General features: G+C 43.4%; 1 long non-coding RNA gene across 2 annotated transcripts in view; it reads left to right on the top strand.

Annotated features, from left to right (window-relative positions):
• Positions 1–12,078, top strand: part of LOC134358218 (uncharacterized) — a 116,528-nt gene extending 104,450 nt beyond the window's left edge. For both annotated transcript variants that reach the window (XR_010020833.1, XR_010020832.1), the window contains exons 5-7: positions 6,388–6,522; positions 7,175–7,379; positions 11,546–12,078. This is a non-coding gene — a long non-coding RNA (uncharacterized LOC134358218). The remainder of the gene's footprint in view (positions 1–6,387; positions 6,523–7,174; positions 7,380–11,545) is intronic.
• Positions 12,079–23,491: the final 11,413 nt, after the last annotated feature.

Here is a 23,491-nt window from a genome sequence, read left to right as displayed (position 1 = left end):
CTATAAGGCGCTGGTGAGACCTCACTTGGAGTACTGTGGGCAGTTTTGGTCTCATTTAAGAAAGGATGTGCTGATGTTGGAGAGGGTACAGAGAAGATTCACTAGAATGATTCCGGGAATGAGAGGGTTAACATATGAGGAACGTTTGTCCGCTCTTGGACTGTATTCCTTGGAGTGCAGAAGAATGAGGGGAGACCTTATAGAAACATTTCGAATGTTGAGAGGCATGGACAGTGGATGTGGCAAAGTTGTTTTCCATGATGGGAGAGTCTAGTACGAGAGGGCATGACTTAAGGATTGAAGGGCGCCCATTCAGAACAGAAATGCGAAGAAATTTTTTTAGTCAGAGGGTGGTGAATCTATGGAATTTGTTGCCACGGGCAGCAGTGGAGGCCAAGTCATTGGGTGTATTTAAGGCAGAGATTGATGAGTATCTGAGTAGCCAGGGCATCAAAGGTTATGGTGAGAAGGCAGGGGAGTGGGACTAGATGGGAGAATGGATCAGCTCATGATAAAATGGCGGAGTAGACTCGATGGGCCGAATGGCTGACTTCTGCTCCTTTGTCTTATGGTCTTATTAACAATGTCCAACAAGGTCTTGCGATCACAAGCAAGCTGACTAAGGCAATTTCTCGCTGCTGAACTGCACACTGCCTTCATGCACCGACTGCCCCAATGCCTCTCTGACACAGGTAACAGCACGATCCGCACCAAGCCCAGCACCTTCAGTTTTCTGGTGTAGACTTGTGGTATTTTAAGTTCTTAATGTCCAGCAGGATCTTGCATCGTAAAACAAAATGCACGTAAAAATGACAATAACACCTTTGGTTGACCCCCATAGAAGCTGCTGCGATCGAACACGCTGCCATCTTACCGGAAGTTCAAATGCAAATATCTAATTAGCCTATCACATAGCAGCAACACAATGCAAAAAGCACGCAGACGTGGTCAAGGGGTTCAGCTACTGTTCGGCCCAAACATCCGAATGGGGGTGAAATGTGATCTCAGTGACTTTGAACATGGAATGATTGCTGCTGCCAGATGGGGTGGTTTGAGTACCTCAAACTGCTGATCTCGTGGGATTTTCATGTACAACAGTCTCCAGAGTTTACAGAGAATGGTGCAAAAAAAAAAATGAACATCCAGTGATCAGCAGTCCTGCAAGTGGAATTGCCCTATTAATGAGAGAGGTCAGAGGAGAATGGGCAGAGAGCTGACAGGTGATAATAACTCAAATAACCAGACTTTACAACAATGGTGTGCAGAAAAAGATCTCAAAATACACAACACATCAAACAGTGAAGTGCATGGGCAACAACAGCAGAAGACCACAAACATACACTCAGCAGCCATTTTATTAGCAACAGAAGATACTTAAGGTGGCAAGTGAGTACATGTCTTTTAATGAATATAGTTGATTTTCCAAATTAAAAATAATCCCAATTGAATTATTTGAGGATGTAACAACGTGTATCGATGAGGACACAGTAGTAGAGACAGTTTACCTAGACTCCGGTTGGATCTTTGACAAGGTTCCACAGGGGAGGCAGGACTAAAAGGTTAGGCTGGGGCAAGAGATTTAAAGGGGATCTGAGGGGTTGTTTTTCACCCGGAGAGTAGCAAATACCTGGAATGCACTGCAGAGAGTGTGGTGGAGTCAGAGTTGCTGACAGCATTTAGGAAGGCCTTAAGAAGCGCTTGGATTGCCCAGGCATCGAAGGCTACAGGGCAAGTGCGGGAAGGTGGGTTTAATACAAACGGGTGCCCACTGTTGGACATGAATGTGGTGAGACAAGCAGCCAGTTCCTGTGCTGAGTGACCCCAATTCCTGGGAGGTGGTTGGAAGATCACAGATGTAGACAGTGTAATGTAGGCACATGCAAGGCTTGCTTGCCGTGTGTGCCACTTTCTAAGTGCTTAGCTTCCCACTCTCACAGAATGAAATGGTCCTTGCATCTTCTCATGGAGCATCATAAGTGCTGACATTGTTCATATTTCAAGCCAGAATTGGTGTTCCTCATGATCCTATAATGCCACACCTCCCCTAGGCAAACCTAGTACTTGATCTTCAGGTGACCTGCACATCCCTAAGCCTACCTCAGCAGTGGAACTTAAGGGACCACCTCCTGCACAACCAGCACTACTCTTGTACCTCTCTTGTTCTGGGCCTCTACTTACTGGAGTTTTGACCAATGGGGAGGAGGGGAATCTCACTAAAGTCTACTAAATATAGGACAGCCGAGATAACGTGAATGTGGAGAGGAGAGTCTCAGAGGAGAGTCTCGGACCAGAGGGCACAGCTTCAGAATACAAAGAAGTCTCCTTTAGAACAGAGATGAGGGGGAATCTCTTTAGCCAGAGGGTGGTGACTCTGTGGAATTCATTGCCATAAGATGGCTGTGGAGGCCAAGTCATTGGGTGTACTTAAAGAAGAAGTTGATAGTTTCTTGATTAGTCAGGGCAGCAAAGGGTATGGGGTGAAGGCAGGAGAAAGGGGCTGAGGAGGATAATAAATCTGTCATAATTAGATAGCAGAGCAGAATTAATGGACTTAATGGCCTAATTCTGCTCCTATACATTATGGTTCTATGAACTTGTCCCTGATTGTGACTTGGCATTTTGTGCTAGGATCTATATCTTCTACAGCTTTATAGGACCCTGGTCAGACCCCACTTGGAGCACTGTGCTCATTTCTGGTCACCTCACTACTGGAAGGATGTGGAAACCATAGAAAGGGTGCAGAGGAGATTTACAAGGATGTTGCCTGGATTGGGGAGCATGCCTTATGAGAATAGGTTGAGTGAACCCGGCCTTTTCTCCTTGGAGAGACGGAGGATGAGAGGTGACCTGATAGAGGTGTATAAGATGATTTGAGGCATTGATCATGTGGATAGTCAGAGGCTTTTTCCCAGGGCTGAAATGGCTAACACAAGAGGGCACAGTTTTACGTGGTACAGAGGAGATATCAGGGATAAGTTTTTTATGCAGAGAGTGGTGAGTGTGTGGAATGGGCTGCCGGCGACGGTGGTGGAGTCGGATACGATGGGGTCTTTTAAGAGACTCCTGGATAGGTACATGGAGCTTAGAAAAATAGAGGGCTATGGGTAACACTAGGTAATTTCTAAGGTAGGGACATATTCAGCACAGCTTTATGGGCTGAAGGTCCTGTCTTGTGCTGTAGGATTTCTATGTTCTGTGTTCTATTCTGTTTCTACACAGCCTTTTTTCCTCTTTACTGTTGTGTACAATCTATGTAAAAGGTATATTCTGTGTGTTGCCTGCATCTTGGTGCCTGTGAGGCTACTGTAAGCAAATGCTTCATTGCACCTGTTCCTCAATGTATTCGTGCACACGACAATAAATTCAACTTGAAGGACTGGCTTGCTCTCAGACAGAACATTTAACAGGTTTCCTTCAGAGCAGGAACTTTGGCAGGTTGACGGCGTTTTGGAGAGTTTCAGTTCCCTTATTTAAGATGACGAGTCAACAAGTAGAAAACTAAAATGCCTGACCCGTCAGCGAAGCAGCAAAATGATTATTTGTGCAGTTCACAGCCGCTCAGTAGGAAAGCTAGTTTCACTGATCCAGGCGGAATTCTATTAGGCGGAAACAATACACAAAATGCTGGAGGTACTCAGCAGGTCAGGTAGCATCTTTGGAAGTGAACAAACAGTCAAAGTCTTGGGCCGAGACACTTCTGCAGGGTTGGAGAGGAAGGAGGAAGATGCCAGAATAAAAAAGGTGGGGGGGGGGGGGCGGGATGGGAAGGAGATGGGTGAAGCCAGGTGGGTGGAAAAGATAAAGGCCTGGAGAGGAAGGAATCTAATAGGAGCGGAGAGTGGACCATAGGAGAAAGGGAAGGAGAGGGGGCACTATTGGGAGGGGATAGGCAGGTGAGAAGAGGTAAGAAGCCAGACTGGGGAATAGTGGCCAATGTACAGTTGCCACATTCCACTGAGACAATGTCCAGTCACCACTTAACCATAGATTAGACATTAAAAGGGGCCAGTATTCACTAAGGAAAAAGGTTGTTGAATATACTGTATATTCCAGTTTGATTGCAACAGTATGATATAAACTGAAGCACATACAGTAGCATAGCAATTACTGTAGCACTGTTACAACACCTGCAACCTGTGGTTCAACTCCCGCTGCTGTCTGCGTGGAGTTTGCAAGTTCTCCGAGTGACTGCATGGGTTTCCGTTTCCTTCCACAGCCCAGAGTCAGATGGGTTAGCGGGTTAATTGGTCACGTGTGTGTAATTGGACAGTGCGTGCTCATTGGGATAGGAGGGTCTGTTATTGTCCTGCATTTCCAACTAAACAAAATACATATATTTTAACTTGTACTTTGTGTCTTATAGTGCCAGTCCATCTCGTCACTCTCAACACAGTGAGTTTTCAAGCATTTACTGTTATGTTATTCCCTGTCTATGAAATTCCAACACAAGGCAATGCAACTAGATTTTCAAAGCAGAACATGCACTTATGAAGCACAGATAAGCTGTCTGCAGTGGAGTTTTCTTCATTAGGAAGACTGAGTGAAAGATATTGGTATCCTAGTACAGTGTGTGCCTACACATGGAGAGTAAAGGGTTATTCATTACAGTGAAAAATTGCTTTGTACGTTCAAGACTCAATGGTGTCACAGCACTAATCTGTGAATTCTGCATTCATAAATCAAAAGATACCTATTTGGCACTGAAAATACACAAGTTTCTTCATTGTAAACTAATTGAGAGATACTGAATCAAAACTGCGTGTTGGCCCACTGGGTCCGTGCCAAAGCATCAACCCACTCAGTAATTAAGAGTCTTTGTGGTGGCTACACTACTTGTAGATAAGAGTAATTATGTCCATCTTCATGAATGATCAGTGGAGACTGCTGTCTCAGGGTCAGTTCATTACTACTGTTCCCAGAACCCTATTAACAATGACGTTATTGTTCCAATTTATGTATTTTACTTATGACAGATATCAATGTTAAAAATCTCCTCCATTTCCCGAACATCTGCACTCACCCCGTCGTCCCGCCACCTTAACAGTGACAGAGTTCCTCTTGCCCTTAACTACCACCTCACATCATTCTCCACAACTTCCGCCATCTCCAAAGGGATCCTTCCACCAAACATATCTTTACCTCCCCCACTTTGCTTTCTGCAGGGATCACTCCCTCCCTGATTCCCTTGACCATTTGTCCCTCCCCACTATCTCCCTCCCAGCAGTTATACCTGCAAACAGCCAAAGTGCTACCCCTGCCCCTACACCTCCTCCCACACCTTCATTCAGAGCCTCAAACAGTCCTTCCAGGTGAGGCAATACTTCATCTGTGAATCTTTTGGGGTTGTCTTTTGAGTCCAGTGCTCCCAGTGCAGCTTCTTCTACATTGGAGCACTGGACTGCTTCATCAAGCACCTCCACTCCATTCACCAAAACAGTCAACATTTTGGGCCAAGACTCCTCTTCAGGACTGAAAAGGAAGGGGAAAGATGCCAGAATAAAAAGGTGGGGGGAGGAGGAGGCTAGCTGGAAGGTGGTAGGTGAAGCCAGGTGGGTGGGAAAGGTCAAGGATTGGAGAAGAAGGAATCTGATAGGAGAGGAGAGTGGACCATAGGAGAAAGAGAAGAAGGAGGAGACCTAGAGGGAGATGATAGGCAGGTGAGAAGAGGTGAGAGGTCAGAGTGGGGAATAGAAGAAGAGGGAGTGATTTTTTTTTTAACTGGAGGGAGAAATTGACATTCATTACATCAGGTTAGAAGCTACCAAGTCAGAATATAAGGTGTTGCCTCTCCACTCTGAGGGTAGCCTCGTCGTGGAACAAGAGGAGGCCATGGAATGTTTTGTCAGAACGGGAACTTCCCAGTGGCCAAACATTTTATTTCCAATTCCTATTCCCTTCCAGTTAAAAAGAAAATCCCTCCCTCTTCCTTCTTCTATTCCCCACTCCAGCCTCTCACCTCTTCTCACCTGCCTATCATCTACCTCTAGGTCCCCTCCTCCTTCTTGTTCTCCTATGGTCCACTTGCCTCTCCTATCAGATTCCTTCTCTGATCCTTGACCTTTCCCACCCACCTGGCTTCACCTATCACCTTCTAGCTATCCTCCTTCTTCCCCCCCCCACCTTTTTTATTCTGACATCTTTCCCCTTCCTTTCCAGTCCTGAAGAAGGGTCTTGGCCCAAAATGTTGACTGTTTATTCATTTCCATTGATGCTGCCTGATCTGCTGTGTTCCTCCAGCATTTTATGTGTGTGTTGCAAGGGGAACTATTTTAGAGTCATGGAGAGATGCACATTGAAACAGGCCCTTCTGCCCACTGAGTTCAGACTGACCACTAACTATTCATTTACATTGATTTTGTATTAATCCTATTACTGTAATTATTTCAGCATTCCAATCAACCTGTCAATCCTACCACTGGGATAATTACGTACCAACATACACGTCTCTGGGATGTGGAAGGAAACAGGAGCACCCAGAGGAAACCCACATGGTCACAGCGAGAATGTATAAACTCCACACAGGTAGGATTGAACCCATGTGCAGATCTACTTACTGCATCACTGTCCCACCACTGTCTGTCTATATACACACATACACACACACATACACACACACATACACACACACATACACACACACATACACACACACATATACACACACATATACACACACATATACACACACATATACACACACATATACACACACATATACACACACATATACACACACATATACACACACATATACACACACATACACACACACACACATATACATATAGAATTGTACAGCACTGTACAGGCCCTTCGGCCCACATTGTTGTGCCGACCCTCAAACCCTGCCTCCCATATAACCCCCCACCTTAAATTCCTCCATATACCTGTCCAGTAGTCTCTTAAATTTCACTAGTTTATCTGCCTCCACCACTGACTTGGGCAGTGCATTCCACGCACCAACCAACCTCTGAGTAAAAAAAAAAACCTTCCTCTAATATCCCCCTTGAACTTATATATATCCTTCAATAATAAAAGCATTATCTATTCTAATCTGATAATATGATTAGTGATTAGATGTGTTTAGAACAAGATGCAACATTCTGGAGTTTTCAGACTTGGCAGGTATATCCCACTACTGCAGTCACTTTTCCTGACTACTTCCCTTGCACAGGTGCCATTGTCCCCATCTTCACAACCTGCCGGAGGTTCAAACAACCGGACGCCAATGCCGACCAAGACCAGCTTGAGTATATACCTAACGTCCTGCAAGTGAAGAGCATCTCACCTGAAGGTGGATTGTTATGTCTGCAGAGCTGCCTGTCGTTCCCTTGCTGAGTTGCGAGGAATATTTGGAATGAGCCGTGCTGATGAGACAGGTACAGAAGAAACTAACATCACCTACAGTAGATCTGCTGACAATTGAAGTAACTTGTTCCGAGCAATAACCTAAGGTAGACCCTGAGAAAAGCAATCGAGAGCAGAAAGTGTTGGTAGGAGTTGTAGTTAAGAATTAAAGTAGACAGCAATTACTTGTTAGTTTGTGACCTGTCTCTCATCCACCAGATTATTAATACTTATGCGCACATTTCTTCACATTTGGGCCATGAGTTGCTATGGAAGCATTGAATTTGACCTTTGATCCTATTTAGTTAGATCAGAAATGACTTGGAACATAGAATTCTACACTATGATATTGTGCTCAACTAATTATGCCAAATATGTCTAATTATAATGATTCTTTCTGTCTGTATAATGTCTATATCCCTCAATAATGTGCACATTCATGAGCCTATCTAGCTCTTTGAAATGACTGTAGTATTTGCCTCCACCGCAGCCTTCTGCAGAGCATTCCATACATCCACCACTCTCCAGATAAAAAAACTTGCCCCACACATCTCCTTTGAACTTTCTCCCCCTCACCTTAACTGCATCATCATCATGTGCTGTGTCATATGACATGGACGATCATGGTCTATGACCATGATTGTTCTTGGCAAATTTTTCTACTGAGGTGATTTGCCATTGCCTTCTGGGCAGTGTCTCTACAAGACGGGAGACCCCAGCCATTATCAATACTCTTCAGAGATTGTCTGCCTGGTGTCAGTGGTCACATAACCAGGATTTGTGATATGCATATGACTTCACATGATCCTGATTAGAAGGGGTAAGCAGGTGTTACACCTTACCTAAGGGTGACCTGCAGGCTAGTGGAGGGAAGGAGTACCACACACCTCCTTTGGTAGAGACACATCTCCACCTCCAACTAGTTAAATGCATGCCTTCTGGCATAAAACATTTTGACCCTGGGAAAAAGATAACAGCTGTCTAATCTATCTCTGCCTTTCCGAATTTTATAAACTTCGATCAGGTCTCCGCTCGGTGTTTGCCACTCCAGTGAAAACAAACCTAGCTTATCCAAATATTTCTTAAAGTGCATGTCTTCTGATCCGTGCAGCATCCTGGTAAACCTCTTCTGCATCCTCTCTGAAGTCACAGAGAGATCATAAAGGTACAGCACAAAAACAGGCCTTACAGCTCACCATGTTTACTCTGACTATCAAATGCCCACTAATCCTCCATTAATCCTGTGTGTCTCTTCTCCCCACATCCTCATCGGTCTCCCCCCAGACTCACCCACACACGAGAGGAAACTTACAAGTCTGATGAACACACCAATGCACACACCTTTAGGGTGTAGAAGGAAATCTGAGCACCTGAGAGAAGCCCACTTTGCCGCTGGGAAAGCATGCAAACTCCACGCGGATAACACCCAAGGTTAGGATTGAACCCAGGTCTTTCACACTGTGAGGCGGTGGCTCTACTCACTGCCATACTACTACTTAGTGCAACCAAGGTGCAGGCGCCAAAAACAAACGCACTGTCATGACTGAGACCTTCATTAAAGGTCGACTCAATTAAAAAAAAAAAATCACTTCCCCCATTTACTATCCCAACTTCTTCCCTTGAAAAACTGTTACGGGTCTAGGATAAATTCTGCTCAATACAAAAACATTAACCAGTACAGGGAAAAAAAGCATTCCGTCCAATGAGAGATTCTGAAAAAGCACTTACATTTACAAGGAAGTCCTTACAGAAAGATTAATTGAAATCTAGCAAAGTCTGACAGAGCTTGAAAATTCTAAAGCGCATGACATTCTTTTTGGGATTTCTAAAAGGGTAAGTTAATACAAAACAGACAGAAAAAAGAGTAACAGCCCAGTAGTATAGAGGCACACTTTCACTGTAAATGTAACACTTCATTCTGCATTCTGTTATTCCTTTCCCTTGTACTACCTCGATGTACTGGAGTGATGAAATGGCCTGTATGGATGGCATGCAAATCAAAGATTTTTCACTCTGCCACCAATAAACCAATTTACCAATTGATTTCCAATTACAAAAACTAGACAGCACAGTTTTTAGGTGAAAGAGTGGAAATGTAAAGGAGATCTATTGGATCTTTTTCACCCCTGAGGGTGGTGAGTATATGGAACAAGTTGCCAGAGGCTTCAGAGCTGACAGAGTAGAGGCAGGGACACTTCTGTTTAAAAGGCATTTGGACAGGTACGTGGATCGGAAAGGTTTAGTGGGAGATGAACCAAATGCAGGAAAATGGGACTCGTACAAGCAGGCAACTGGGACGATTTAGATGGAAGGGCCTGTTTCCATGCTGTATAACTCTGTGACTCTATAGATCTGCTTGGTTCACAACCATCAGATGACCTGAAGACTAGAAGGGGTGAATTGCCACCAAGGAAGCAAATGGAATTGGCACACATGTATGTTGATATTGCAAGGGGAAGAGCAAAGCAGGGGAACTAACAATGAAATTCTTGCCAGACCACACCTTTGCTTTTGAACCTAGAGCTATACAGTAAGTAAGACATTGGAATAATGGAGGATATTCAGGGCCAAAAAGAACTCTGGTTTTATAAGTATGTTAAGGAAAAGAGGATAACCAAGGAAGGAGGAGGGTCCATTTGGGCAAAAAGGGCAATCCATATGTGGAACCAGAGGATGTAGATGAACACTTCTCATTTGTATTCACTAAGGAGAAGAATACGGTTGGATGGTGCCGGAGAGTGGCACCATTTTGTCTGTTGCTCTCAGGCGAGTTGTCAAAATGGCCCCCTTCAGAACCATTGCAGCTGAAGTCTGTAGCCACAGCCACCTACAGTAAGCAATGGTGTTTATTTATTTATTTGACATTCCTGCACTGTGCTGCTGCCACAAAAAAAAAGTTTCATGAATTATGTCAGTGACAATAAACCTGATACTGAGCATTGAAATTCTAGAAAGTGTCACCACAGAATAGAAGAATACATTGGATGTTTTAAAGATGGATAAATCCCCAGGGTTGGATGGGATGTATCCCAGGGTTTAAGGTTATCAAGGGAGGAGACTGCTGAGGCCCTGACAGAACTCTTTAGATCTTTGCTGACCGTAGGTAAATTAGTTGTCAGATGACCGGGGTTCAGCAAATACTGAACCTTTTATTCTAATAGGTAAACAAAAATAAGCCAGGTATTTACAAGCCAGTGAGTCTCTCTCTGTCTCTCTCTGTCTCTCTCTGTCTCTCTCTGTCTCTCTCTGTCTCTCTCTGTCTCTCTCTGTCTCTCTCTGTCTCTCTCTGTCTCTCTCTGTCTCTCTCTGTCTCTCTCTGTCTCTCTCTGTCTCTCTCTGTCTCTCTCTGTCTCTCAGAATAAATATTGAGTTCTCCAAGTAACTCGCTTTCTCTAACTTCTGGTAATTTCTCCTCCATCCATCCTTCTTAATTTTTCCATTTCCATTCTAATTACACTCTCACTCCTTCCCTTCTCACCAGCCTATCACCCCACCCCCACGTCTGGTTGCCCTCCTCCTCTTTTCTCTATGGTCCACTGCTATCAGATTCCTTCTTCAGCTCCTTATCTCTTCTCCTTATCCATCCCCAGCTTCTCAGCGTCTTACTTTAAACCCCTACCCCACCCACCAACCTGCCCTCTCACCTATCATCTGCCAGCCTATACTCTTCTCCCTCCTTATTTTGGCTTCTTCCCACTTCTTTTCTAATCCTGATGAAGGATCTCAGCCTGAAACGTCAAACGTTTATTCCCCTCCATAGATGTTGCCTGATGTGCTGAGTTCCTCCAGCACTTGGTGTGTGTTGCCCAAGAATTCCAGCATCTGCAGAATCTCTAATATTTACATCATGCTTCTTTGACTATGTCACCTCCCTCCAGATGCACCCATAAGGTCACTTGACTAGAGAATTCATCCCCATAGCAACCCAGGCCTCACCCTATCACCAATATTTCCTCGCCCTTCCCAAACCCTCCCATCACCTTCTCCGTAACTTAAAACTTCCTCCATTTTTCTCTTTCCCGGTTCTGATTAAGTGAAACAATTATTCTGTTTCTCTCCACAGATGCTGCCTGACCTGCTGAGGTATTTCCAGCATTTTCTGTTCTTTATTTCAGATGTCCAGCATCTGCAGTCTTTTTTAAATTTCAAGAACACTATCCTATCCACAGCTGATTTTGTCCATCCTACTGTTGTTTAGCATCCCTTGTGCTGGACGATCGTAAATCATCTCTTTTATGACTGCGATCAAAGTCACTGGAGAGACATTGAAGCTGGTGAAGTTTTATTCAGCACAACAATCTGGCATCATTCTGAAGACACTCTCAAAAGAGGCTCACAAACCCAGAGGTACATCACATGTTTATACCCTTGAGATCAAAGGTAACAGCAGGTGATTCAATACATATTCAATAGTTAAAATGACATCATTTACTTCAATATTTTGGGTTCATAAGTGGTTCCTTTGAGACGCATAGTAGATGTACATTGTGGCATGAGCCCTGCTGGCCTTGCACCTGTACTTATTAATTGTTATTTTATCTAGAGGTATTAAGCCCCTGTGCTTTTTGTATAATCTTGTCAAAGTTTATTTTGACTGGCACGGGTTTTCAGCCTATTGTGATTTAAAGCGGTCTCCCAATTAGCACTTACTGTGGGGTCCTTGTGTATGTTTTGAGAATGATTCGTCTCACGGTATTGCCACCAAAGTTCAGTTGTAGTTCTGATGAATAAACTCGTTTTTCTGTCTCAACATGGGAGTTTGCTGTTCCTTCACACCTGGGTTTAGTTGTTTGTCAGCGCACATTGGACACCTTCGAAGCTCCAAACACCTTTGGGAGAAACAAATTAACACAAATACTCAAACATATTGACAACAGAGAGCCAGACACCCAGCATTAATGTTGTCAGGGCTGTCTCTGAGTGCACAAGTACAATAAGTACAAAAACTATTGATTGTCTATACCTGTAACCATGTTTAATATGCTAAGTCACAACATCCACCTGGTCTGCCAGCTTGCACTCGTCACCACGGTGCAAATAACTTAGCCATGTTGCCTAGTTTGATGCAAGCCAATTAACAGAAACCCATTGTCTTAATATTTGGCTCTTACATGTGCAGTCTCTTAGTCTGTGGAGTAGCCTTTGCTTTTTAGTGCTTGCAATTTACAAAAAAAATCTGAATGATAATTGCAAGCTTCCTGAATTTATTTACATTTACAATAAGAATTGAAACCTTGTTCTTGTTTGAGTTATAAATAGGCATCTGTCAGTCTTGTGAGACCATGGATTTGCACCTTGGAAGGTGTCCAGGGTGCAAACTGGGCAAGGTTGTATGGAAGACTGGCAGTTGTCCATACTGCAGGTCTCCCCTCTCCATGACACCGATGTTGTACAAGGGAAGGGCCGATACGGCTTGGCACCAGTGTCGCCGCAGAGCAATGTGTGGTTAAGTGCCTTGCTCAGGGACACAACATGCTGCCTCAGCTGAGGCTTGAACTAGCAACCTTCAGATCACTAGACCGATGCCTTAACCACTTGGCCATGCACCAACACTGTAGGGTCCTTGTGTATGTTGTTTGAATTAATTTCTGCTATATTCACATAACACCAGAATACTCCCTAACAGTCTCCACTTCTCTCTGTTGTGTTCAGTTCCAGTAGCCCCATTGTAGGAAGAATGGCAGGTGGGGGGCTTTGGTGAGGATCGAGAAGGAGTTTACTAAGATGCTGCTTGGATTAGGGAGCATGAGCTACAAGGAGAGGTTAGCCAAACTTTGGTTGTTTTTTCTAGAGCGGTGAAGGCTGTGGGGAGACCTGACATAAGTTTTCTAACATTTATGACAGGTATAGATAGGCTAGACAGTCCAGATCTTTTTCCCAGTGTAGAAATGTCTAATACTAGAGAACTTGCATCAAACCTGAGAGGGTGAGAAGTTTAAGGGACATCTATAGGGCAAGGTAAGTAAATATGGTGACATATAGGTACTTTGATCTTTACTATTGTCACTTGTAACACGAGGCAATGAAACAATTCTGCTTGCATTCCATCCAGACAGAACAGTCTATACATGGAATAGGTCCTTCAACTTCTGACATCTTGTCAAGTTGATTAAATTAGTAATTAACCACTAAACTCGTCCCCTCTGCGTACAAAATGTCTATCTTCCTCCATTCTCTGAACATTCATATGCTTGTATAAGAGCTCCTTAAGGGCTTCCACCTCCACTCAAAGGCATTCCAGGCTCCCCACTGTCTTTGGGGAAAAAAAAAACTTGCTCCATACATTTCATTTCAACTTAACCCTTCTCACAATAAATGCATGCCTTCTGGTATTAGACATTTCAACCCTGGGAAACCGATACCAGCTGTCTACTCTGTGCCTCTTATAAATGTGCATAGGAACATTAAGGTATGTGAAAAGGAGAAATAAAACATGCAGAATATTTTCCTACAGCAACTTCTGACAGCATCTCTGGCAGCGCACTTTCATCCGCATATTGCGTCAGTGCTGAGGCGTAACATATGGATTAAAGTCCTGTTGTTTTCTGCCATGTCAATTCAAATCAATTCGTTTCACGGATCATTTAATCTGACAGTGGTGGATGGGAGTTTTGTTATTTTCTTTGCTTTTTTTCAGTAAAGTTGATTTGTTTCTATGGTTATCATTTAATCGTAAACAGGTACGAAGCTGAAGCAAATGCAGTTCACAAGTTATCCGATCTGACAAGTGTGGAGCACTTAGAAATGCCCTACACCTGCTGTCCTGCCAAATTAGCACAAAAAAAACTGCAGATGTTCAAAAGCTGAAATAAAAACTGAAAAATGATGAATATACTCAACAGGTCAGGCAGCATCTGTGGAGAGAGCTAGGGAATTGGGCTTTCATTTGAGCTGGGAAAAGTGGTAAATATACTGGTTTTAAAGAAGGGGATAAGTGAAGTAGCCAAACCAACCAACACTTTCACCAAATGTTTTGGAAGTTTATTTCTGAATATCTGGATGTATAACTGTCCTCATTTCTTCCGAAGAACCTCCCAAACCCTACAATTTACAAGGGCAATGGAAGTCTGGGAACACCAACAACTCCAAATGTCTGCCCAAGTCATATAGCAACTTATCTTGGTGTTCCATTATTGTCACAGAGTAAAATTCCCAATGGGAACACCTTCCACAGCAATCCATAGAGGTGGATCAGCAAAACTTCCACGAGGGCGATGGTGACAAGCAAGTTCTGCCCTTCCCTCTGATGCTTACATCCTACAAATACACCAGAGATTCATACAGGAACATAAGCACCCAAAGGGAATCTTGCTAGATTAGTCAACCTTTCCTTGCCAGTCCTCCCTATATTCTTAATAGTTGCAAGATGTGAAAAGTCAAAAGCCTACAGACACAGCAAATTTTGGAATGAAAGTTCAAAGTTCAAAATAAATTTATTATCAAAGTACATATATTAGTCGTATACAACCCTGACAATCATTTTCTTGTGGGTACACTCAAAAACATCTATAGAATAATAACTATAACAGAATCAATGAAAGACTGCCCAATTTGGGCTTTCAGCCAGAGTGCAGAAACATTGTGCAAACACAGAAGAAAGAATGAAAAATAATAAATAAATAAGCAATAAATATTGAGATGAAGAGTCCTTTAAGTGAGTCCATTGGTTATGGGAACATTTCAACAATGGGGTGAGTGAAGTTATCCCCTTTGGTTCACGAGCCTGAGGGTTGAGGGTAGAAACTGACCCTGAACCTGGTGATGTGAGTCTGGAGGCTCCTGTACCTTCTTCCTGATGGTAGCAGCAAGAAGAGAGCATGCCTTGGGTAGTGGGAGTCCCTGACGATGGATGTTACTTTCCTGCGACATAATTTCATGTAGATCTGCTCAATAGTTGCGACGGTTTTATCCGTGATGGATGAGCTGAATCCACAACCTACCATAGGATTATCTGTTCAAGGGCATTGGTGTTTCTATACAAGGCTGTGATGTAGCCGGTCAACATACTTTTCACTACACATCTATAGATGCTTGTCCAAGTTTTAGATGTCACGCTGAATCTTCACAAACTCCTGAGGACGTAGAGGCACTGTTGTGCTTTCTTTGTGATTGCACTAATGTCCTGGGCCCAGGCCAAGTCCTCCAAGATAACAACAACAAGGAATTTAAAGTTGCTGACCCTCTCCATCTCTCTCTGATCCTCCGATGAGAAATGCCTCATGGACCTCTGGTTTCTTTCTCCTGGAAGTCAATGATCTGCTCCTTGGTCTTTCTGATCTTGAGGAAGAGGTTGTTGTTATGGCACCACTCAGTAAAAGGTGGTGAAAATACTCAGCAGGTCAGACAGCATCTGTGGAAGGAGAACCAGATTTAACTTTTGATGAAAAATCAGAACTGCTAAAGGTGTTGCTTTTTTTTAATTAGTTGGAGACAAGTTGTGAGAAATTTATTTTTTGGGTGCAGACTTTCGGCGATTAGTGTTTGCCAATCGTTTTTTTTTTAGCCCAATGCCCCCCTTCATACTTGCCAACTCCCCTCTTAGGCACAAATACTTCCCAGCGCCCCTATAGTATTAAAATAAGTCTACCATATGCTAACATAAGATAAATGATTCCACTTTAAATTTTTATTTGTCTTTAAACCTAGCTTACACAGTACCTGTTTAATGGCTTTGATATCAACGTGATCCTTGAGCTTGATGGTTTTTAGCAAGAGTTGAAATATCTAGTTCAAGTTATAACAGTGAAAGCCTTAAGTCCCCATGCATAACAATGTCCAAACGGATTCTGTTGTTTGTGAGTATATGGTTCACTGCCTCTTTCAACAAGGTAGTATGAAAATGCAATGAAGAACAGCTTGGCTCTTCTCCAAAGAACAGGAAGCTTTGTATGACACAATAACACATTCCACAAAAGCCAAAAAGCATTTTTACTTCATCATTCTGAATTTTGATCATTTCTTCTTGTAAGCTCTCTTCCTGTTCTTCCACTCTGCGAATAAATGGATTAATTACCCAATATGAAATTTCTAAATAGTTCAACTCCTTGAATTGATTCTGAAAATCCTTCTTCAGTGACTGCAGGTGTAAGCAATACTCTTGCAAATCACCATCTGTGAAAGATAGTGCCATACTTTCCGTGCAGGAAAACTGTGAAAACATTCTTCGCCCTATGTTTTTGCTCATATACTTTCAATTTTCTGATAAAAGAGGACACTGCACATTTTGCCTGGATTAAATTGAAATTCTCAACCTATAGTTTCATGTTTGAAATGTTCATTTTGTCATACAGATCAGCTAGGTATACCACATCTCCACAATGATGTTCAAGCTTGTTTCCCAAGCTCTTGTCTACTTTGAGCAAGTATTCAACAGTGTCAAAAAGATCAAAGAAACATTTTAAGCAGCATGAACTCATTCCATGCTGTTGGTTAAGGGGAAATGGTGGTCACCCTGGCTGCTAATTTATGCATCCCCAATAATGTTTGTTTGGTGAGATTGCTGAGTTTCACAGGCATTGAGATGCTGAGTGCTTACCGCCTGCAGAGCTATGGTTCTTCCTGTGCTCCAGTGCCTCATCCCTTTTTTTTGGAAGTGCCTGCTCTACTAACAGTCGGTCAGGTCTCATTCCTCAAGTTAGGGTGCCACTTACCACCCCCTCCAAGAAACTTGCCCCCCCCCCCACCAAATGACTTCTATTTCCCCTAATGCCCCCTGAGGACACGTAACCAGCCCCTTGGGGATCACTGGTCTAAACACACCAAATTTCTTTCATTTAATATGTACAGCTGGTGAGCAAGATTGAATTCAGCCAATCTTGGTGGGCTCACATCCAGTTTACAGATAGAACATTACCTAATATTTTAAGCTTCTCCTAGTCCCTTCCACGAGTTTGCCCTGCATAGGGGTGAAGCTTTGACATCAAGGTGTCCATGAAGTTTGATTTCAATATCCAGAATTTGCCTTCTCAAGTTTGCTCATCTGTTGAACTCAGCAGAGGGAAAACTGAGAGGTGTGAGATTCCTTTCTTCATAACTTGGCTATTGTAGAGCTTCTCTCAATTGCCACGCAGTAACAGGGAATGTGAAGCCTTCCAAAGCCACACTTAAGGAAACCAGATTATTTCAGTGAAGCTTTGTAGGTTCCTGGTTATGCCTCGGGAAGATAGTTAATCCAGTATCTGACACTCCACAGAATACAGTCCATGTCTCTCCAAACTTTCCTTACAGCTAACTATAATCTGAAACCACTTTTTACTGGGCATCTCTGCAAATGTGGCTCGTTTGCCCCCCACTGACAGCCACTGGGTTCCGAGGCGAGAGCCAACCTTTCTCCGACTTCGTACGTCTAGGGGTATATGACTTTGGACCTGCCAAATCCATGGGGTTGAGATGTCTCGCCCACCTAGACCCTCGTTTGTGTGACTGCTGTGTGATTTACTGTCCTGCAATAGCCAGTCAATGTGAAATAACAGATCACACACTGCATACAATTGTAAAGAAGTATATTTGTGAATGTTAACTAAACCAAAGAGTTAGTTAAGAAATGAAAGAAAACAAAATGGCCCATTATAATTAAACAGTCAAATTTGCATAGGTTGGAGCTCAAATTTTCCAAAAGCCATATTCACCAATCCTCGGCAGACCTCCGCACCTGGGCTCCATCGAATCGTGTTTCCCCACCGGATCGATTTCTACTATCAGTTCTTTCCAGCGTCTTCTCCCTTCATCTCCCGCTGAAAAAGACACAGACCCACCACCTGTGCCAGTCACAAAACCGCTCTCCCAACCTTCTCTAGAACCTTCTCCCCATTCCACTCTCCTGATCAGATGGCCCACATTCCTAAACATCCCTTATCTCAAACAGTAACCCAAACATTGCTTCTACAGAAAGACTATTACATGAAATACCCTACAACGTTAGCAGTAAAACCTTTACCAGGGCATTACAAATCTAAGCAACATCCTGGTAAATATCTTCTGCACCTTTTCCAAAGCATCCACATCTTTTCTGTACTGTGGTGACCAAAAATGCACACAAAGAAGTTCAAAATAAAAACTTCATAAAGCAAAAACATGATTATCCAATATCACCATCCCAATCAATAAGGCATTATTGCCATACACTATCTGTACCAGCTTCCTCTCTTAAAATGCCACATTCAGCAAGCTATGGACATGGACTCCATTTGAAAAAGACCAAGTGCTCGATTACCTCCTCTGTCAATCGCTAGGCCTTATTTTTTTCCTGCATTTCCCTGCAAAAGCTAAAGTGAATTCAGTTCAAAGTCTAACTACTGGCTGTAAAGTCCTTAGGAATGCCAGGACAAAATGGGAATTTCTCCATTCCAAGATAATAAATGCTAGGAGTGTCCTGGGCCAAGTTAAGGATTATGTATTCCATGGAAAATCTTGCACATATACAGCACCAGAGTGTCCACAAGATACTTCAGAGCTGATATATCACTTCAACATTGCTGTCAGGAAATAAGGCAAATCATGTGTCACCTTCTCCATACCCTCTTGGAAATCCACAGTCAAGTTCAAAGCCAAATTTATGAAATATGAAATATCTTGAAATATGAAATGTCTATTGTCATTGCATAGTACAATTTGTCATGCACCAATACAGCGAAATTGAGTTTGCAACTCTCGTACTCAATGCTATAAAACAACAACTAAAATAAATAAACAATAAATAAAATCAAGTGACCAGCCAGTACAAGCAACGTCCAGCAATACAAAAGCACAACTCAGATGCATGACAGCCATAAATCCAGTATTAAAGTAGCAATATAACAACTTATGGAGGATGCTTGATTGATTGGTTCAGAGCAATTATTGCTCTGGGGAAAAAGCTATTTTTCAGTCCGGAAGTGCAGGCATAGAAAATCTTATAACGTCTTATGCACAACTAGGTGCACAGGTGCAATGAACAACACTTGTATTTCAAAAATAAACTTTATTCATAATATAAAATATAGGGAAAAATATAAACAGTGCAAATTTTAACATTCCTTGTAAATATCTTTAATAGTGTAAACTTACTTTTAAAAACTATTGCCAATCATGTGGCCCCCCTGGGTGATACACCATTTCAGTGATTGAGGGGCTTCCTCACCCGACTCAGCTCCCCCTCATGTCCAGTAGAGGAAGAAGCCTAATTGTGGTCCTTCCCCAGACTTCTGCATTGTCTGCACTGAACTTCAGTGCATCCTGCAGCCAGTTGGCAGCAATCCCCAGCAGACGTCTCACTGAGCTGGACGACCATCAAGTTTCAGGTGGAACAAAGAACATCTTCCACTGAGTTAGTCACCTTCCAGCAGCAGTTGATGTCTGTCTTGGTGTGTGTCTCCGGGAACAGCCTGCAAATCAGAAAGGTATCCCACTGCAGTTTGGGATGAACCCTTGCATGCTTCTGCCCACCCTCTTGGCAAACTCACAAGGTCAAAGTTGAGTTTGATGTCATCTGCACAAGTCCATATCAGCACAGGAAAACTGACTTCCAGCAGCATCACAGGCACGTGGCATCATATAAGCAGCATTCACAAAAAAACTTAAATTAGGCATAAATTATACAATTTTTGTAACAAAGAACACAATCGCAACAAAGAAGTACAAAATCTATTTCAGTGAAGTGTTGCTCAACTCCAGTGATTATGGTTGTGTCAGTTGGTTGAAGGGAATTTGCTGTTCAGAAAGCTGGTTGTACACAACTTCAGGCTTCTGTACCTCATCCTTATAACTTGCTGCATGATAACTTTCAGAATGTGTGTACAAGGACACGCAGAGCATTCTGATCACCAGCACTTTCCAGACACTCACCATTTTCTATTTTTTGATTCGGGGTGGATGACCTCACATTATTTTTCCACGTAATACTCATCTACTGTGTCTATTGTCCATTCACTTTGGCCCAATCTGCTTAACATCTTCTCGTGGGTATCAGTCTGGTGAACCTTCATTGTACTCCTCTGCATGTTTTAACTTCATTTTGTATTGATTATTCTTCATCTTAGCTTCCATCTAAATGGAAACCTAGCTTCCATTTATCTCATTAAAATAGCTGAACAAATATTTTGCAGCCTCAATAAAGCTGTTGGGCTCAACCTGAAGCTACATTGTGTTAGACACAGACTCAGATCATTAACTTTGCACCATGACGTACGTGGGCAGTGAAAGAACACGCAAACACGAGGAAATCTGCAGATGCTGGAATTTCAAGAGTCTCGGCCCGAAATGTCGACAGTACCTCTTCCTATAGATGCTGCCTGGCCTGCTGCGTTCACTAGCAGTTTTTATGAATGAAAGAACACAAATAGTTGTGTACTTTGTATATACAGTAAACCCCTACATTCATCACCTACAATATAATGATGCACCACTTACTCAGGGCCCTCCACCTTCCAAGGGTTCACCCTCTTTAAAGACAGGCTAACATCGGCCTCTAAGACGGAGATCACACGTCTCTGGGTGCAGCAGGGATCTTCACAGCTGTACTTGTGTTCTCCCTTTCAAAGCAGGCATAGAAGGCATTGAGTTCATCTGGTAGTGAAGCATCGCTACCATTCATGCTATTGGGTTTTGCTTTGTAGGAAGTAATGTCTTGCAAACTCTACCAGAGTTGTTGTACATCTGATGTCACCTCCAACCTCATTGGAAATTATCCATTTGCCCTTGAAATAGCCCTCCGCAAGTCATACCTGGTTTCCTGGTACAGACCTGGGTTGCCAGCCTTGAAAGCCACAGATCTAGCCTTCAGTAGAGGACATACCTCCTGGTTCATCCATGTCTTTTGGTTTGGGAATGTACAGCAAGTCTTTGTGGGCAAATACTCATTCACACAGATTTTAATGAGATTGGTAACAACTGCAGCATACTCATCCAGATTCGAAGATGAAGCCCTGAATAGGGTCCAGTCCACCAATTCAAAGCAGTCCTGTAAGTGCACCTGTGCTTCCTTTGTCCATATCTTCTTGGTCCTCTCTACTGGTGCTGCAGCCTCCAGTCTCTGCCTATACTCAGAGAGTATACGTACAGCCAGGTGATCAGACTTCCTGAAGTGAGAGCATGGAATAGTACGGTAGGCATTCCTGATAGTGGTATAACAATTTAGATACAAAGACAATTCTCTGTCCCAAATATTCCATCATGAACTCCTGGAATGATACAACAGGGGAAGCCATTCCACCCACCCTGCTTCTGCTGTCTGTTCTTTCTTGGAGTCAGCAACTTCTTAGAACCTCTGAACCTAAGAGTTCTTCTGTTGTGTTACCATCGCTTATCGTGGACTGCTTTTATCCCTGCTTTTACCAAGCTGGATGTGTAAAATTTCTTCTCTGAGATGCAGTGAATCTCTGGGAGTTCTCTCCACCCCACCCCTGCAATCCCTGAGGGTGATGGAAGGTGGAGAAAGATGGATAAACATTTGGAAGGTCGCAGAGTTGAGCCCATCATAAATCAGACACGATGGTATTGGATACTGAGGCTAGATCCAACCCTGATCTCAGGTTCTGTCTGTGTGGGCATTTGCACTTCCTCCCTGTGATCATGTGGCTTCCTTCCAATTTCCAAATTTATTCAGGTTGGTGGATTATTTGGCCATTGTAAATTGCCACTGGTGTGTAGGTGGGAGGTGGAATCTGAAAGGAGTTGAAGAGAATGTGGGGAGATTAAAAAAGGGAATAACACAGCACAGTGGAGGCAAACATCTTGGAGCCTTTTAGAATCAAACACTGCGGCAGGGGAAATGTCGATTGTCTTGAGGTCTGCTAATGATCCTGATGCAAAAATAGGACTTGTCAACATTGACAGAGTGGGCAGAAGGCCCTGTTCCTGTACTGTACACTAGATGATGCCACGACTCGGTGTGCAGAACAATGTGCAACTTCTTCAGTCTTTTCAGCTCACTCACATCAGGCATTACCTGGTCAATGCACCTTCCCTCTTAAATGGCTATTTCACCCATTTAAGTTTTGTAGATTTTGCCTTTGGTTGGCTGTTCTGTAGTTGTACTCCCAGTCTGAGCTAGAGTTCACATCAGGCAATGGAGACCAGGCAAATGGCATGCTTAGTTGAGCCACTAAGTACAGGAGGTTTTTTTTAGATTATGAGGACTCGCAGTCCTCTTTTATTGTCATTTAGTAATGCATGCATTAAGAAATGATACAATGTTCCTCCGGTGTGATATCACAGAAACACAAGACAGACCAAGGCTGAAAAACTGACAAAAACCACGTAATTATAACATATAGTTACAACAGTGCAAGCAATACCGTAACTTGATGAAGAGCAGGCCATGGGCACGGTAAAAAAAAGTTCAACATCTCTCGAAAGTCCCATCGTCTCACGCAAACGGGAGAAGGAAGAAAACTCTCCCTGCCATGAGCTTCCAGCGCCGCAAACTTGCCGATGCAGCATCCTGGAAGCACCCGACCACAGTCCGACTCTCAGTCCGTCCAAAAACTTCGAGCCTCCAACCAGCCCTCCAGCACCGAGCACCGAGCGCTTCGACCCCAGCCCCGGCCGCCAGCAACAGGAAGAGCCGAGGATTTGGGGCCTTCCCCTCCGGAGATTCTCGATCGCACAGTAGCAGAGGCAGCGAACCAGGCATTTCAGAAGTTTCTCCAGACGTTTCTCCGTGCTTCTCACGTCTGCCTCCATCAAATCAGAATTGTGCACGGCCCCTATTTCAAACACGCTATCATTTCACCGGAGAGGCCGCGCGCACTGCGTTGTGCCGTCTTCTCCTCCCGCCTTTCAGATGCCATTCTACAGTTCTTTGTTGACGAGATTTGGAATATTGTTTATCCGTACTATGCGAAGGATGTGGGTAGGCTTTTGTAACTTCAGCCCAATGGAAGTGCGGGGGAGTAGAGAAAATGACTGGGGGGGAGGAGTCTTTGATTATGTTGGCTGCTTTCCTGAGGTGGCAGGAAGTGTAGAGGGAGACAATGGAAGGGAGGCTGGTTTGTGTGATGGACTGGGCTGTGTTCACAACTCTCTGCATCTCTTGCAATCTTGGACAGAGCACCTGCTATACCAAGCCATGATGCATCCAGATAGGATGCTCTCTAGGTGCGGCTGTAAAAATTGGTTAACAGCCATCTGAGTCAGGCAAACTTCCTTAGCTTTCTGCGGAACCGGA

Source organism: Mobula hypostoma, chromosome 18 (genome assembly GCF_963921235.1).
Source record: "Mobula hypostoma chromosome 18, sMobHyp1.1, whole genome shotgun sequence".
Classification (NCBI taxonomy): domain Eukaryota; kingdom Metazoa; phylum Chordata; class Chondrichthyes; order Myliobatiformes; family Myliobatidae; genus Mobula; species Mobula hypostoma.
This window is presented reverse-complemented; position numbering and strand designations above follow the sequence as displayed.